The sequence below is a fragment of the Hylobates moloch genome, unplaced genomic scaffold (assembly GCF_009828535.3).
Source record: "Hylobates moloch isolate HMO894 unplaced genomic scaffold, HMol_V3 SCAFFOLD_8, whole genome shotgun sequence".
Classification (NCBI taxonomy): Eukaryota; Metazoa; Chordata; class Mammalia; order Primates; family Hylobatidae; genus Hylobates; species Hylobates moloch.
The window spans coordinates 94,996,904-95,016,008 of record NW_026652283.1 but is presented as its reverse complement, the minus strand read 5'-3'; the positions used below and the strand labels follow the sequence as shown (position 1 = coordinate 95,016,008).

The following is a 19,105-nucleotide window of genomic DNA, read 5'->3' as shown; positions in this document are numbered from 1 at the left end:
CAGGGTAAAGTCATGGGACAGGGAGATGAAGAAACTATATTTTTATGCTGATTTGATTCCTCTGTGGGGCTCTTCCAACTGATTGGCTTCAGCTGTTTCACTGGAATTTGGGATCTCAAAGACATCTTAAGCGATGCTTAAACAAAAGCCTTATAATTCTGTCAGAGATCTTGTCTATAGGAGCAATGGGGATGCAAATTGTCAGTATCTAGTGCTATGTGATTTTGGCAAGGAAGCGGGCCAAGTGCAGCATGATTGATGTTTAATTATAACCATATTTCTGTTCAGAATTCTTTTTAACCCTGTGAAGATGGCTTCACTTGCTTATTGGCTGAAGGTCCACAAGGACTCGATTCACATATCTGATCATACCTGGAGTCCAGATTCTCTCCTGATGCCTGGTAGGAACCCTAGTTTCAAGGATGCCTTTATTGTGCCCCTGAAATTTTCCTCCTAACGTCAGGATTAGTTCTCACTCACAGCTCCAGTCTCTACTCCATGCATTTCTTATCCACACTCTTTTCCAGGCATCCCATTTTTTACAGTTCCTAAACTTGCCACACTAGTCCATGCATCCATGCCTCTGCCTGAAAATGCCCCTCTTCCTTCTCACAATTATCTTGCTCTTGTTCTTTTTCTAGGGCTCATATCATGTGTCTTCTTTCTCATGCAACCTTTTTAGACCTGCCCAAGCAGAATTTACTGCTCCCTTCGTTGTGTCATCACAAACCTATGCCATATTTGCACTTAACTCATTGCATTGCCATTATAAATTTGTTTATCCATGGCAGAAACTGTTAAGACTCAGCAGCAGTGTGTTGTGTGTTCCTCTATATCTCCCAGACCCCTTTGCCATTAGGTCGGCTCCGTGTGACTGAGTTCTGGCTAGTGAGATATGGGCAGAAGTGATGTGTACCAATTCTGAGCTCAACTTTTGAAATTATCCCACATGATCCTCCTGCCATCTACCAGCCATCTCTTTTTGATCTTGAAGGTCTTATGCCTCAGATTGTATTGCGTAACTACAGGATGAAGGAAGGCCACTCAATCCACATTTGGACATGATGTAAGCAAGAAATAAACTTGTAATGTATTAAGCCACTGAAATGTTGGGTATATTGGGCAGATGGCATTAATTACCTTGATTAATATGATATCTGTTTTTCCTGTTATTTGTGAGTTCCTTGTGGATGAGTATGTTGACTAGTTATCTAGGCATTCTTCACACCAAGCAAAAGCACGATAACTAAGAAAGATAAGTGAAGACATTTCTCATGAAATTTCAAGTAAGGGCATTTCAAGTTCTTGCACAGCTAAAGTTTTCAAGGCCCAGTGGCACATTCTCATCTTGGCTGACAATTAGATAAGAGGATTCCTATGTGGCTGCAGCTTTATCAGCTTGGGTGGGTTGCAAAGTCAGCCACTCAAGATTGGCTGCGAGTTTGTACCTTGTGTTTTCTGCTACAGTTCTCTCTTCCCTTCTTTTGTGCTGTGGAAATATATTAGCAGAGCACTCAGATTTCATGTTCAAGGTTAGAATACAATTATTCCTACTTTATGTTTCTTCATTCACTCCATCTCTGATTCTGAAGAGGGAGGGAATAGTCAGGTCCATCTTCCCCCTGAGAGTCTGGTCTGACCACCAGCCTCATGACAAATGTTTGTGATGGACTCTACCAGATAGAACTAAGGAATTAATGAATGGAGGAGCACAGGCTGTGTGGATGTCCATATTGATTACAAATATCGTAACTGATTCGAACTATATTATTTATATAAATCTCGAAGACTTCTCTAAAAATTTCAATTTCCTAGGGCAATGGCCAAAACATATAGTATTGGTTGTGGCAAGAACCAAGAGTCAAGTCAACTAAGTACCAACTGTATAAATGTTATTTCATTTCATCCTCTAGAGCAATTCTAGGGAGCTGCATGCCTATTTATCAGCTGAGGGAAAGAGATTCACATGGGCTGGTTAAGCATGTCCAGAATCCCACATTTGCACACATCACAGGCTGTCTAGCTCTCTGTCCTTGTTGTTTCTACTCTACTGTGCTCTGTGACCTCATTTCTCAGTTTCTTTATTGAGCCTCGTTTAACTGCCCGGCGTCCTATGCGTGTCCCAGCTCCTCAGTTCCTGCCGGCATGAGCTGGTATATGTGATTTTTCTTTTCTGTCATTGTTTCCTCTTTTGTAGCAATTTGCTGCTTGGACAAGAGAAGACACAAACCACAGCGAGTGCACTTTCTCTTCCAGTGAGAGCACTCCTTCCTCTCTCACTACACTGGGGTACGGTCACCCCAGAAAACTTCTACTGTTATTCTGGTTGGAAGATAAAAATTGGAGACCGTTGCATATTTTTCTTCCCACTAAGACTGAGAAAGAATTATCTCAAGTGAACTTAATCCTCTGGTCATGAATAGATCACACTGATTGATTATCCGGGAGGTACTAGATTATTCCCAGAACAGAGTCCTTACCTCCTGTTTTTAGAAAGTCTGAATGTCTGGAGTTTCATCTGGGAAGAACAGTTAAGGCTTCTTAAAGGTACTGAGACAGTACAGTGAAGATCACGTTGGATTCTGCAGCCTGAACAGAAGCCAGGTGCAGACAAAAGAGATGGTAAATACCTACTCATAGTGGGCATTGGCATGTATCTCTATGCATCTCCTCTGTGGCTTTCTGTCCTTCAGATTCATAATGTGCCTGCTGTCAAAATTCCTACTTGGCATGATAGTAAAGGAATACATTTTAGAGTTAGGAAGACTTGATTTCCAATCCCAGCTCAGTCACTCATTAGCTCATTAGTTGTGTATCTTGGGCAAGTCAATTCACTTTTTAATGGTCTCAGTTGTCTCACATGTATGTAATTAGCATGTGGAATAACCATAATGCTTGGGGTATAATCAAGGTGCAGCATTTTTCTGCCTCCTCCTCCTTGTCTTATATTGTTCTGTTGAACTTTTTTAAATTTTTTTTATTTTTATTTTTTTATTGGAGAAGGGCTTTTCTATGCCACTATACAAAAGCTCAGGAGTCTCCATGACTTTTCTGTTCACTCTCAGAAAACCTGTGTCTACTTTAAATAAAGGAATATGAAATGAACAATAAAACACACTTGTAATTCTGGAACAAGAAGTTCGGCCCAGACATTAATCATGACTTTAACCTTCATTCAAATATAAGACTTCTCCTACCTGGGGAAGACCTGCATTTCATGGCCACCTGCCTTCAGGGAGGAGAGTGTGATGATTTGACTTTTCTTTCTTGTCCCAGCATTTACCCCTTTCCCTGGTTTGCTAGCAGAGGTTTTGCCCTTGCCAGGGTGAAAATTTATAGATCGTAGAGGGCAAAAGAGGATACAAGAAAGTTCTTATGCATCTGACAACTGGTGTTCTCCTTCTCTGGCTCCTTGCTTTTGAGGTCTGGCAGAGTTTAGAGCCCCCCTGTATATCTCTCTCAAAGGACACTTTCATGAGCTATTTGGGAATTCCTTTTGCTTAGATCCCTTTTTTGCAAAATCCTGAACCTCCAAGGAGGATCCCTAGCTGTTATCCACTTTTATCTCCTACCTGCTCGGGCCCACTTACCTCTCTAGTTTTAAAAAATGGTCTATGGTAGGCAGAATTCTAAAATGACCATAAATAACCTTTACCTTTGTATAATTCCCTCCCCTTGAAAGTGAGTGGAATCTTAGACTATGATGAGATATGACTTCTGTGATTGTTATACTATACGGCAAAAAAAGATCTGCACATGCAATTAATGTTAATTCATTAGTTGATTTTGTACTTAAGTATAGGTTACTTTAGCAATCACTTGACTTTGAGTTAAACAAAAGGGAGATTATTCAAGTTGGCTGCATCTAATCACACAAACCCTTTAAATCTGGGCCTAGAGGTCAGAGACAGAGGAAGTCATATATTTGAAGTGTGAGAGGGACTTTCTGTTGCTGGTTTTTAAGATGGATTAGGCCATGTGGTAAGTAATGTGGGTGGCATTTAGGAGCTGAAAGCAGCCCCAGCTGATAGCTAGCAAGGAAACAAGGCCTTTCATTCTAGAGCAGCACGGAACTGAATTTGGCCAACAACCTGAATGAGCTTGGGAGCAGATTCTTCCCTGGGGCCCTGAAAAGGAATGCAGCTCAGCTGATACCTTGTTTATAGCTCCTTAAGGCCCTGAATAGAAAACTGAGTTATGCTGTGCCTGTACTTCTGACCTGCAGAACTGTAAGCTAGTAAATGAATGGCATTTTAAAGCACTAAGTTTGTGATACTTCATTACACAGCATTGGAAAACTAATACAGTGCCTAAGAGGAGCCTGTGCTGCCTCTTTTATGCATACCACTATTGTTGGGTGCCTGGAAAATACATATCCTTTGCACTGGGAAAACCTGCAAATGCACACCTTTACTAATGCACTGAACTTTAGAAAGCACTAAATCGACTTGCCAGGTTGTGTTCCCTGCCCTCCACTATTTAGAGGACGAGGGTCATATTTCAGTCCACTGAGTATCCAGGAGACACGTATTAGCCTTCCTGAGTGATTCATACAAAGATCTTCTTCCTCACTGAACTTGAGTCTGCATGCTTGGGTGAGTAAGGGAAACTGGTCTGCCAATTCTCTCTGTTCCCTGTAGGGACTTTGAGGAACTTCCCCAAGAGTCCCTGACTCATCTTTTGTTCTTCCAGGGATTAGAACAATCAGTGTGGCAAGCTCTATGAGGGCACAGAAATGAAGAGAGGATGGGTTAGGGTTTTGACTTTTCACCAGTCCACATGTCTTTAGAAAACTTGGAAGTCTTCTCATAGACAGCCTGGTTTTATTTCTGTCTTTTCTAAATCCGTTGGCTTGGGGAATAATGCCCCACAAATGACTAGAGTAAACCAGTCTTGGAAAATGGCTGGCAGTGAGGCAGGCCACTTGTTAAATTGACCCTGGTTTCGCAGATGGTCTCAGATGGTTACTCTTGGCAGTCTAGGGATGTTTCTTGGGTGGGGAAAGGAGGTAGTCAGAACATGGCTTTTTCTAGATCAGTGGTTCTCAAACTCTGGCCTAAATCAGAATCACCTGAAGGCTTATTAAAACAGAAATTACTGGGCCTCACTCCCAGAGTTTCTGATCCAGTGGGTCTGGTGTGGGGTCTGATAATTTACATTTCTAATAAGTTGCTAAGTTATTAATTCTGCTAGTCTGGAGGCTACATTTTGAATATCATTTCTCTGTAGATATATTTCAAAGGAAATGTTCTCTTTCCATATTCTAACCTTTTTTCATATCTGTGATTTGCCTATAGAAGCCAATCAATGTGGAAATAGTTCTCAAACATTTCCTTTTATATCCAGCATTTTGTCTGGCATCTAACTTTGGCATGTACACCTGTTGTGTCTTGGTGCCTTGCTCAAAACTTAATTTTAACATCTTGTTTATGGTAAAAAGTGGAAAACATTAACTACTTTTTGGGCAGATTGTGATCATTAAATAAGTTGGTATATAGAGAAGAATTACATGTTGGCGCCCTTACCTGTGCTTCCCAGCCCAACTGCTTGCTATGAATATTTGGGGTGGGATCTGAGAATTTAAAGACCACTGAACACAATAATTAATTTTTGAAGGAATTGATCCTGGGAGGGTAGGTAGTCAGTTCTTTTGAGAAAGCACCAAGAGGACATTGGAAGTAGATGTTTCACTGATTTCTCAGTGGCCTGCAGCTTGTGAAATAACAAACCTGATCCTGAAAAGTGACTGTAAAGTTATTAAAAATTTTTTTTGGATCATATATCCTTAATCCCAAAAGAACTCCCAGGAGAATCTCCCAAAGGACAATACTTAATGCACGCACTGTCCTCCTCTGAGCCCACAGGCTTCCAGCTAAGTGCTGGAAGAGTCCAGCACTTAGCTGAGGCCTCAGCAGCTATGACATGGCTTCAAACAAGCCATCTGCAAAATATCTAGAAAGACAAGTGTGTACCATCTTCTTTCTTTCTGGTCTCTAATTTATTGGCAGAGAAATGTTAAGTGGATTTTTTTTAAGGCATCACCATATTGCAGAAACAGATTGAAGGAAGAAGGATTTGGGGGAATAGAATTTGCTACAGGAGAGAATCCAGGTCCTGAGAAAGAAGGCATGTGGCTGAGGCCACAGCCCGTGCAGCCTCCCTGAATAAAGTGAAAGCTTCTTAACTATGAAGAGCCACAACACAAGCACCATTTCTTGAGCAACTACTTTGTGCAAAATCCTGTGCTACCTGCTTTTTATAAATTGTTTAAATTTTAACAAATGCATGAGTTAATTACTATTATTATTCCAGTTTTACAAGTAGGGCAATACACATAGTCTTTTTAAGGTTGCACAGCTATGAAGTGGCGAAGTCAGAATTGGAAACTGTGGTTAGTCAGACTCCAAGTTGTAGAAAACTTAAAAAGAGATCAATCATTATTGTTCAAATTTACTAACCCCATGTTATGAACTGTAAATTGTGTTCTGCAGAAATTAACACGTGGAAGCCCTAACCCTCAATGTGACTGTCAGCCTTTAAAAAGGCAATTAATATTAAAGAGGTCATAAAGGTGGGGCATTAATCCAATACGATGGTATCCTCATAAAAAGAGGAAGAGACACTCGGAATTCGCATGCATAGATAAAAAACCCTTTGAGGGCACAACAAGAAGGTGGCCATCTGCAATCCAAGAAGACAGGCCTCAGGAGAAACTAAACCTGCTGATACCTTGAACTTGGACTTCCAGTCTCCAGCTTCTACAAGAGTGAGCAAATAAATATTTTTTGTTTAAGCCAACCACTCTGTGGTATTTCATTATGGTAGCCCTAGCAAACTAGTATACCATGTCACCTTGATGGATGGAGTGTACTTTGCTATCCCTTGACTTTGAGTTTGGTGATAGAATAGTCTTTGGTTGGTGGAATGTTAGTAGACTTGATGTAAGTAGAGACTTAAAAAACATCTGGGTAGTTTGACTTGCTCTCTTATGCCTGTGACTGTGAGAAGAACATGCTCTGCCTGGGCAGTTCAAGGAAAATGAGAGACACATGGAGTATAGCCTTGCAGCTTGAAGTAGAGGTACCTGGTTGAACCCAGCCTATGTCAGGCAACTCTCAGATGCAGTAGTTTGAAGCCAAGCCACCCCTAACTGGCCCCTATACCCATGATAATAAATGATCATTGTCTTAAGCTCCTGAGTTTGGGGGGTGTTCTGTTACACAGCATAACTGTGGCAGTAGCTAACTGATCATTAATCAAAGGTCAGAATAGGAAACTTTACAATGTTTCTGCACAATAATTTATCTGGCCATTCATTAGAGAGAAGGTGGATAAGTAATACTTCTAATAATTCTTCCAACAATTCAAATTAGGAGGAGAAGTTACATTTCTCTAAAAGTATAAATCAAGTGGATTGAACTATTATTTATATCTCTTCCAGGACAATATTTGAGAAAAAGAAAGAAAGAGAAGAGGATGGACTTTTTAGACTCAGCTATACTGCTGAGTTCAAATGTCTTGGAACTTAATAGCTGTGAGTGACCTGGCACAAGTTATAATGCCTCATTAAAATTCAATTTTTCTATCTGTAAAATGGGGATGCTAATAATATTATCCTTTTTACCCGCATTGGTCCTGATTCCCTAATTGGAAAATTCTGACTCAGAATGTCTACTTATGGTCAAGAAATCTTGAAGGGACAGAGGTAGGGTATGTGTGAGAAACACAAACTTTTAGGGAATTGATTTGGTATCCAGGTATTTGGAGATATTTAGCCCAGAGGAACCAGCAGTACAGGATGAGGCTGCTTTTCTTGCTGCGCTGTGTTGATTTTAGTTTTGAATCCTTAGTATGCAGCCTGAGGGAGAAGATTGTAATCCCAGACCTTCAGAGATGGAAGAGCCTACCTGGGTATTATAGAGTGTAGGCATTTTCTCAATCTTGATTGACTTAAAAGCTCTAGATCAACAAGTTGGGGTCCTGATTAATAATTCAGATTCCATGTTTCAGAAGTTCTTTGTGTTGTGACCTGGGAAAAATTACTTAGTGTTTTTTTCTGAGTGTTTGTTTCTTGATTTGTAGAAAGAGGTTAATAGTACTGTGTCCCTTACAGTGTAAAGATTTCTGTAATTATTAAAATCACATTAAACCAAGGCTACTATAAAGCTTTTAGTACAGCATCAAGCTGCCAAAGAGTCCTCACAAATATAATTTTGAAATATTTCATTTATTCACTCCTATCCCCTCCTTTTGCAGATAAGTAAACCAAGGTTCCCTGAGGCAAGCTGACCTTCCCAAAGTCACAGGACTCTAAATGTCATAGCTAAGACTAGACAGAAAATCTTTGCAAATGACAGCTACATAATGAAGAGACATTCTCACCGGTTCACATTTTAAGATGCATATGTATCCTGGAGGCCCAGGAAAGAAGTCTAGAATTATACATTATCAATATTGAAAATGATCCAGCATCTAGCCTGTCACTGTTGTAAGAATACGCTCTATAGTTTCTATCAGTAGCTTGGGTTCACCTGTTTTACCACCAGTGACAGGAACCTCATTACCTACTGTGTCAACACATTCCATCTTGAACAGCTTGTTAGAAAACTGTTCTTTATATTGAGCCTTAATACAACTTCCACTTCTGAAACCACAAAGAATGAATGAATGAATTAAATGAATCTAATGCTTCTTTTTAATTTTTTTTTTTACAGCATGGCCTTTGAATATTTGAAGACAGCTCTTGTGTCTCATGCTCTCATCAATTCTTCCATCCATAAATTGTTTAGGTCAATTTAGGTTGAGTTTTCCATTTATTACCACTAAAGGAATCCTGATACACACTATTCGATACACACTTGGTGAATAAGTGTGTATTGAACTGTGTGTGTCAGGATTCAGTACACACTTATTCAGCAAGTGTGTATTGAACAGTGTGTATCAGGAGTCTTCTAGTGGTAATTCATGGAAAACTCAAACTGACCTAAATAATTTATTCATTAATTTATCCACTCATTCATTCATCTATTTGGCAAATTCTTACTGAGTACATTTTATGTTTCAGACACTGTTCTGGATGCTGAGGATAGAACAGTAAATAAAACAGTCTGCAGCCACGAGGAGCTTGCCTTCTAGTGTGTGAAGATAGAGAAACAACAAATTAATGTGTTCATCTCAATACATATGCAATATTTCAGGTGATAAGTGATATGGAAAAAACTAAGCAGAATGAAGGGCACAGAGAATGCCAAGGAGTAGGGATATGGGAGTGTGAAGTATTTAACTGAAAACTTAAGAGGCAGGGCCCAATTTATTTCTCCATCTTCTTTCATCTGTGATTCTCTCAGGTCTGCTTTGTGCTAGACTAGCTTTCCTGATGGGAGCAATTTGGCTGCCAGTGGACCAGGGCTATGTGAACCAGGCTATTTTCTCACTTATGTCGAGGAAGTTAGGTGTTAGTTTGTACAAGCTAACAGGAATTCTGAGCTTCACTTTGAAAAAACCATCCCTGAATTCTGTATCCAGGGGAATATCATTCACTGATTAGCTTTGCCCTTGACATATTCTCATACAAACTTATGGAGGGATATGTCTGATATAGTTTGGCTCTGTGTCCCCACCCAAATCTTATCTTGAATTTTATACCCATAATTTCCACGTGTTTTGAGAGGGACACAGTAGGATATCATATGAAGCATGGGGGGCGGTTTCCCCCATACTGTTCTTATGGTAGTTAATAAGTCTCATCTCATGAGATCTGATGGGTTTATCAGGGGTTTCCACTTTTGCTTCTTCCTCATTTTCTCTTGCTGCCACCATGTAAGAAGTACCTTTCACCTCTTGCCATGATTCTGAGGCCTCCCCAGTTGTGTGGAACTGTAAGCCCAATTAAACCTCTTTTTCTCCCAGACTTGGGTTATGTCTTTATCAGAAGCATGAAAATGGACTAACATAGTAAATTGGTACCTGTAGAGTGTGGCATTGCTGAAAAGAAACCCGAAAATGTGGAAGTGACTTTGGAACTGGGTAACAGGCAGGGTTGGAATAGTTTGGAGGGTTCAGGAGAAGACAGGAAAATGTGGGAAACTTTGGAACTTCCTAGAGTCTTGTTGAATGGCTTTGACAAAAATGCTAATAGTGATATGAACAATAAGGTCCAGACTAAGGTGGTCTCAGATGGAGATGATGAACTTGTTGGGAACTGGAACAGGAGGCAACTATATTATCCATTACAGATACTATATCGAGGCACTCAGGGCTTACAAAGATAAATAAAACATGGCCCCTGACCTTAAGAGGGGTTGCAACTTAATGGTGACAAACTGATTAATAGATTAACTCTATAACAGGGATAATAATTCAAGTTGGTCCAAAATAATCATCAGTCTCATGGTGGAGGTATGGAAATAGGGATTGTAGAAGAGTCATTCTAAAATAGTCAATAGTCCAGATGTCCATGTTCATGTCCTTGCTTTTTACTTCCTCATCAGAAACAACCTTACACATGCAAGTTAAAGTGCTCTCTAATTTGAGGGGAGCATATTACACTACTCCATGTGACTTGCTTTGGCCAGTGGAATATCAGCAGACCTGAGGCCAGTAGAGGCTGGAAAGATGCTTGCTCATTTGGGCTTCTTCCTTTATTCCACCACCGCCTTGAGAATAATGTGCCTGGGTAGCTTGCTTGTCACAGGGGAGAGAAGAGAAACAACCACCTCCATGGAATCCAGCCTCAGTCAGCTGACCCTAGTCAACATCCAGATACATGAGCTAAATAAGTGCTCATTTAGAGTACTCTAAGGTTTTGTAGTTGTTTGTTATGCAGCATTATTGTGATGTTAGATAACAGACACAGGCTTGAAGGACAGTCTTCATTAAGATAGAAAATGTTCTACATTATTTTAGTTCCCATTTAACATAGCAGAAGTAGGTCTGGTGGACTAGGTCATAAAATTTTATGCATGGGAGGTCACAGCAAATCCGGAAGAGACAGGGAGGAAAATTTGCTCTTTCTAGTTATAGCAGATGTGGGAAGAAGAAGGAAGATGGAAATGGGGCTAAAGGAATCAAATGGCCAGAGCTGTGAATGGGGATGGAATTGGCATCCCTGAATTACCTTTAGTTCCTTTAGTGGCATGAAAAGAACTCAGGAATGGAGAGGGGTTGTGCCAAGAGGAGGGACTTACCATGGGGACAGCCACTTGCCTGTGGGGAGAGGGAAGATGACCCTATAGCAAGTATGGACTTAGACAGGGCAGAGACTTTAAGTATCTCTGAGAGGCATCAGGGAGAGTCCAAGGGAGGAATAGTACCTCCAGCTCTTGAAGAAACAGAGAGGCTAGTCACACCAGCCAGAGACATCATAGCAGCTTCTGGCTGAATGCTTGGGGTGGGACTGACCTTCCCTGAGGGAATACACTCTAGGGCACAGGCTAGCCCTACCTCTTCACAGCCTAAGCCAGAAGAGAGTCACAGGGCACCAGGTCAATTCAAGGACACTAGATTCCCTTCTCCACAGCCCACCCACCCGATAATACACTCAGGGGGATGAGATAGAGCCTATGAGAAGAGCTTCAGAAATCTCAAGAGAGTTGGTCATAGAATTTTGTGCATGGGAGGTCACTGCAAATCCGGAAAAACCAGGGAGGAAAATCCACTCTGTCTGGTTCTGGCAGATGTGGAAGGAGGAAGGGAGATGGAAATGGGGACAAGGGAATCCAATGGCCAGGGCTGTGGATGGGATGGAGTTGGCAACCCTGAATTACCTTTGGTTTTCCAGTGGCATGAACATAACTCAGGAAGGGAGAGGAGGTGTGCTGAGAGGAGAGACTTGCCATGGGGACAGCAACTTGCCTGTAGGGAGAGGCAAGATGACCCTACCAAAAGTATAGATTTAGACATGGCAGAGACTCTGAGGATCTCTGAGGATTTAGCTTAATTCAACAGTCTTTACATTTAGAATCAGATCCAAGAATCCGAGCTTAAACTAAATTTAGTTTTCTTATTTTACTCACCTGGGGGATGCTTGTGAGGAAGAACATATCAGTTACAGAACAAACGAAGAAACAACATTGTCCTTGTAGACAAAAAAAGGAACGTAGATGGATTTTCTACCCTGCCATGATCCCCGTGTCATAAAGTATGAAGTAATGGCAAGCTTCTGCTTGATGGGGAGTGACAGAGACAGTATCTGACATAGAAGGAAGAGGGACAAGGTGAGGGTAAGAGTCCTGAAAATTGCTCTCTAATTACAAGTTGACTCTTACAGGATCAGTAGCAGGTCCCAGATGCAGAACCAAAGCAAAGGAGGATTTGAGAGGGAGAAGGTGGCATGTGCAAAGGGCTGAGGTAGAGAGAGAACACTTGTAATTTTTCTAGCTGACCTGTGTAGGATTTCTAGTTTCCTCTTAGCTAGGGCACTCCAGGGTGGAATGAATTTTGGCAACCTGGGAGGAAGGAAGGCAGCTGTGTCTGTGCTCCCTAAAGCAGGAACTTCCTCTCCCCTCTCTTCACTCCTATCATTCCAACATATCATGTGAATTCTCAGGGATTTTGCTTTACTTGTAAGAAATGTAGGAGTGTGGGGGCAGAAGTGGGCTGGCAAATTATATTCTCTGAGAATATAGCAGTATGCAAGGTACTTCGCACATTATTTGTTTTATTCTCATAACAGCCTTCCCATACTTTTATTATTTCTGTTCCATCAGCACATTCACTTGGCTTTTATATTCAAAATATAACCAGGATCAAACCATTTCTTATTTCCTTACTTGCCTGTTGATCCAAGCCACAACTATCTCTCACTTGGACTGCTTTAATAGTCTCCTAACTGGTGGCCCTACTTCTGCCCTTGACTCCCTGCTCTCCACCCAGTGGCCAAAGTGATTCGTGAAAAACATTGAGGTCTGATCATATCACTTCTCTGTCCAATGCCATCCAATGGCTTGCCACACTCTGCAGTAAACCTGCCATTCTTATTGTGGTCTATGAAGCCTTCCTTGGTCTGGCTACATACATTTCTGTTTCCCAATCTCCTCTTCCATCTTTCCCCTCCATTCTACTTACTTTTGTCACTTCGACTTCCTTGGGGTTTCTTGTCACTGTTCCTTAAACATGACAAGCACAATGGAACCTCAGGCTCTTTGCATTTGTTTCCTCTTTATGGTATGTTCTTTCCTCAGACATCTGTGTGGCTGTCTCCCTCCTTTCCTCCAGGTTGTCGCAAGAGAGGTCTTACTGGTCCAGTTTTACCCTACTGTCTTCATGCTTTGTTCTTTCTCTCCTGTATTATTTTTTTCTGCATAGCACTTATCACCACTGACATAAGCTGCTTTTTGTTTATTCTCCCTCTAAAATGCATGCTCCGTGAAGGCATGGACTTTGTGTTTTGATGTTGTTTGTTTTGTTTTGTCTTCAGTACCTAAAACATTGCTTGGCTTGCATAGGCACTCAATAAATATTTGCTGCATGTGGCTCAAGGAGTTTAAGAAACTTGTCCAAGGTTATAAAGTTAATAAACAGTAAAACTAGGATTTGGACCCAAGCTCTGCTGGCATTGAAGATCACGCCCTTTGTAATTTATTTTCTCTGCCTCCTGCCTACTACATAGATATCAGGAGTAATAGGACAGACCAAATTGTTTCTTGTGGCTCTGATTTCTTTAAAGAAATATGCTCAATAAAGAAACATGAGGGATAATGAAAAAAATTACTACTTTTGGCAATCCTGGACATTAGAGGAATGCATAGCTTCAATTGCTTCTCTATAATAAGATATTGCAAGGGTTTTCAATTTCGTTTTCCATGTTTCTATCTGTTCAAGAATCCTTAATTAAATTTAATTTCACCTGGTATTTTTCTTTTACCTAAAAAAAGGGACTCAACCATGAAATCAACCATAAAACTGGCTACAACAGTTTCTGCCATGATTGGAAAAGCAGAGAGAAGATAGCATCTGACGTACACAGCCAGTGGGTACTGTGTTCTCAGGGATGTTATGAAAATGACAATCCCTTTGGCCTTCTGCTCTAGCCTAGGAAGGCTGGGTATGCTGGTGCCATACTTCCCTGGGCTCACTCCCACCCTTGCTTTCTGGCTTACACTCACATCACCCTATGAAAGTGGCTATAAAGGTCAACTGGCTTTGGGTGTACCTCTTATATTTTTGTTGAAGATTGTATTTCCTGAAGTTGGCTGCATATATATATATCCCATTCCAAATGACCTTTTACAGTGTGACATGGACATGCCTCCACTGAGCAGTTTCTTTCTTTGAATCTGGATAGACCCATGACTATGGTGGAAAGGATGCTATGAGACTCTGAGGTTGTCATAGTGGTGATACAAGTTCTGCCTTGTTCTCTTGGGGCACCTAGCCAACATGCTGTAAGAAAACCTAGCAGCCATGTGAGAGGCTATGTGTGGTAGTTTCAGTCACAGTGGAGGGCTCAGTCACCAGCCAGCATCAGCTGCCACATTGAAAGGATAAGAATGTCCCTGGCCTTTGAGCTGCTCCAGCTAATGTCATGTGGAGCGGAGATGAGTTATCTTCGACACCTCTGCCCAAATTTCGGATTCATGAGAAAAATAAAGGTTATCATTATTTTAAGCCATTAAGTTTTTAAGCCATAATGTTGAGGTCAGCATAGCATAGAGCTACGTAGAGAGTACATCTTAAATGAATGTGGGGTAAATGGATAGATTAATAAATTAACCTTTTTTTCTATGTGAATTAAGGCAAACTCGATGCCTATTTCTTACCAATTTCACAAATAGCACGGCCATTACCACAGTGACTATTTTGTAGAGAAGTTTTTTTAGGACGCAAAGAACTGGCCTGAAGGAAAAAAAACTTACCTTAGGAATGGGGGCCAGTTATTCAGGCCTCCATCTCAGTAAGTCACTGATTATAGCCCACGGTGGTGGTAGGTCAGCTGCAGATCAGCCTATGTCATTTCTTCAGAGGAGGGTGCAGGGGTCAGTTAGTCACAAGCAGCCAGTACTCACATCATCCGGGGATGGGGGCACTGGCTCAGGAAAGGATGCAGGGAGGAACCCCGACAGCTCCCATTACAAAAATGAGTTATTAATTAACTCATAGGATACTTTCCATCCTCCTTCTTCCCTTCAACTTTGTAATGCCCCCTCCTACCACCAAAGGAATTCTCCTCTCTTACTTCCCCTCAGGGGAATGGGCTGTGAACTGAAAGTCCCTATCCAGCTAGTAATAAGATTAAAGAGGCAAAAATAGACTATATTTTGGAAAGGAAAAAACCCAAATTTTCTTTATATTTAATCTTTTTTGTTTGTGCCAGTAATTTGTCATTTTAAGAATCAGTGTTTGAATGCCCAGATAAAGTTAGGAGAGTTGACAGTTAGAACTTTTTAAAGTGGCGGCAGGACATGGACAGTCCTTTAGAGCTCAGGCCTGTGTCCATGAGGGCATAAACTGGAAGCCATACAATGGGTGTTGAGGTTAGAATGTTAGTTGGAGTAATTACCCTTAGTGAAGTAATTTCTCTTTTAGTACACAAATTAGTGTTGCATTTGAAAATGATGTCTTCTTTCCCCGGTTATGCCACAGTCAACCTCCAACTGATTAATGGATAGTAACAAACAGAGCAAAAATATCATTAGATAGGTAGAGTAAAAATATCACCAAATAGAAAAGTAAGAGTAAACATCACTGGGAAGCACAGATAAATGGCAGGATCCCAGGAGAGACCACTGTGTCATTTAGATTCTCCTGGAAGCAGGTGCTGATACAGAGTTAGGAGTGCAAAAGACTTATTGGGGTTGGAGTGCAAAGCCTGTGACAGAGTGTGGAGGAGGGAGGGAAACTCTGACTGTAGTGCTGAAGTCATAAAGCCTTGACCAACCCAAAAATAGCCCCAGGGCAAGGATTATCCACTGGAGGAGTCCTGCATAGTACTGAAATGTCCAAGTCCTAGAACACCTGCCATAGCTGGGGGCTGCCCTGGAAGAGTACAGCCTTCCTTGAAACCGAGGTGAAATCAGAGGACTAGACAGCTAGAAGCCATCAGATAACTGCAGTCCTTGCAGCTGAAAGGAAAGCCCTTTCTCGAAGTGAGAGAGCTGAGCTATGTACCTTCACTGCTGCCACAATCTCCAAATGGCGGCAAATTTTCATAACTGGAAGGGCCTGGTGAGAGTGAGAAGCTCACTCAGCATTGAGCTCTAAAGAAGCTTTTGCCCTCTGGCAGTCGCCCTGCTGTGCTGCTCCCCTTCCGTTGTAGCTAGTTCCTGCCAATGAGGAAGTAAAGGCCCCAATCTGGACTCTGAGCAGCAAAAGCCTGAGTTTGTCAGGAATCCCGGCCAATGTTTCACTTGACACATTGTGCGCATTGAAGCAGGCCAGGACCAAGCTGCCTGGTGAGGAGTGAGGACAGAACCAGGCCCTTCTCTTCTTCTCATCCTCATCCTCTTATGCTCACTCATTATCAAGGAAACTCTAGTAGACAGAAATGTCCAGTATATTCATATTGCCCACTGGATTTAGCTATTTCACTGGCATTGGATGGAGTGCTTCCATAGGGCAGAGTATCAAGGGTCTCCGAAAGCTCTAAAAGCAGTGCGACTGCAATGCCAGAGACATGGTTGGCAGGAGAGAGCCATGCTCACAACCTTTCATTTCCCAACTTGTTCGCTTGGGATTGCATACTATGAAACAATCACGGGGTTAGATGTGTCTGGACACACCTTCAAGCCTGTAGGATTTGTCTGAGAAATGCTTTGATGACTTCCTGCTGACTGCTGAGATCAACATACTTTTTCTCTCTTAAGTTGCAGAAGCACAGGGAAGGCTGGGTGAAAAGTCCTGTCCCAGTTGTAGGCCAAAAGAATTATCCATCCTGGTTTATCTTTTTAAAAATGCCCATGCTATTTTCTAGCAAAACAGAAGGAAAAGTGGCAGCTGAGGCTCCTGTAGTGTAGGAGGAAAGTGCTGGTCATTTGAAATCAAAAGGCTGCATCTGAGTGTGGGAATTACAGTTTCTGGCCATGGGGATTTGGGCAAGTTTTAAAATTTCCTGGAATCTGTTTTTTTCTATATATAAATTAAGACATGTTTTGAGAACTCCTGCTATGGTTTGAATGTCCCCTCAGAAACTCACATTGAAAATCCCCAACATAGCAGTATTAAAAGCTGGGGCCTTTAAGAAGTGATTGGGGTAGAACCCTCATGTATGGATTAATTCATTCATGGATAATGAATTAATGGATCGATGGTTTATCATTAGAGTGGCAGTAGTGGTTTTATAAGAGAAGGGAGACCTGATCTAGCATATTAACACACTCAGCTCTCATGCCATGTGATGCTGTTCATCACCTTGGGACTCTGCAGAGTCCTACCCAACAAGAAGGCTATCACCACCAGATGTGTCTCTTTGACCTTCAACTTCCCAGCCTCCAGCACTGTAAGAAATACATTTTGTTTCTTTATAAATTGCCCAGTTTAAAGTATTCTTTTACAAGCAACAAAAATTGATTAGGACACTCTCCTTTCTTTTCTCTTTCCCGTCAACCCTTCCTTCCTTCCTTCCTTCCTTCCTTCCTTCCTTCCTTCCTTCCTTCTTCCTTCCTTCCTTCTTTCCTTTTTCCTTCCTTCCCTCCTCACCTTCTTCCTTTTATTATTCAATACACATTTATTGACTGCAGTTTTAGGCACTGGGGAAATAGAGATCAACAAAACCATTGATGACTTTAAAAATCCTAGTGCAACAAAAGTAACAGCATAGTGTGTATATGCAGTGATAGATGTTCATTACAGCAATAGTACAAAGTTATTTATTGCAGAAGAAGTATAAAGGAGAAATTGATTATTGTTTTGGGAAGGATCACAGAGGACGCAATGTCTGAGCAAAAGTCTGAACAGGGAATGGGTTGTGAAAATGTACTAGTTGGGGCCACAGTGGGGATGAGAGAAAGAAAGTCAGTACAGAACATCATGTGCAAAGGCACTGGATACAAACCATTTGGTTATTGACTTGCTGAGTTTGTGGCACCTGTGAGACCCCCAGGTCCTCCTGACAACTGGAAACTCAGAGCCAGATGAGTGGAGAATAAGTGATTAGGACTAGAGGCTATGTTTGGGAATCCTTGGCATATACAAGGCAGGGGACTCAAGAGGTTCTGGATATCTTACAGTAAAAAGGGCTGGGCCAGAACTCAGGGAAACACCAAAACTGGAGTGTGTTAAGAAAGAGATGTCTACCTATAAGGTCTAGTAAAGAAAGTGATGGGAAGAAACTGGATAGAATCACACTGCTGAGAACATAGCAGCAAATGTGTCAGGAGCTTCAAATGCTGCAGGGAGGCCAAGGTCAGTGGAAACCCAGAATTTCCATGGAATTTAGTGATTAGGAGGTCAATAGTGAGGGAAGGAATGATGTGACAGTAAATTAAGGCATATGAAAAGGCTTTGAAAATTGTGAAGAGCCATGGAATGAAATTCACCACTCCAGATTCTCAGCTTCTCAATTATATCAGGTGGATAACAGAACATCAGCATTTTAAGTAGACACCCTTAGGCTCATAATAAATGCTTTTAACACCTTTACATCCTTATCTCAAAATTTGCTTCTTCTTGGCTCCAGATTGCCTGAAATTTATCACATAGAAGCAAAAATAAAATTGGGGGCATAAGAAAGAATGTGAGAGATAAACTGCAAGTTAGGGGGTCATTGCTATGTGGGAATAAATAATCCTGGAGACTGGATGGCTATGCTGAAATGTGGAATTTATTCTCCAAAGGAAAAAGCTTTAATCTTAAAGTATGTTTTGGATAGTGTTAATAGGGAAATGGCTTACAGCTGAACAAAATAGATTTCCCAACTAATAGTTTTATCCTTTAAAAAGAAAAGGAAACTAATATAACAAAAAGAAAAGTATGGTTGCTGAGGGAACCATATCTAGAGGCTGTGTGAACTTATGATAAATCAGTGTAGATATCATGGTGCATTGCAAGTAACTCATGGCTATGTGAGGGGAGGGGACAGCAGGGGTCAGAGTTGTGGGACCCTGAATCTATTTGATGTTTAATACTTATTATATCAACTGAGCTCTATGAAAATAGCTATAAAGGAGTC

General features: G+C 41.3%; 1 long non-coding RNA gene across 1 annotated transcript in view; it reads left to right on the top strand.

Annotated features, from left to right (window-relative positions):
* LOC131384131 (uncharacterized) overlaps nucleotides 1-19,105 on the top strand; it is a 38,976-nt gene that overhangs the window by 13,705 nt on the left and 6,166 nt on the right. Inside the window, exons 2-4 of the long non-coding RNA XR_009214689.1 lie at nucleotides 311-401; nucleotides 844-1,066; nucleotides 7,442-7,534. This is a non-coding gene — a long non-coding RNA (uncharacterized LOC131384131). The remainder of the gene's footprint in view (nucleotides 1-310; nucleotides 402-843; nucleotides 1,067-7,441; nucleotides 7,535-19,105) is intronic.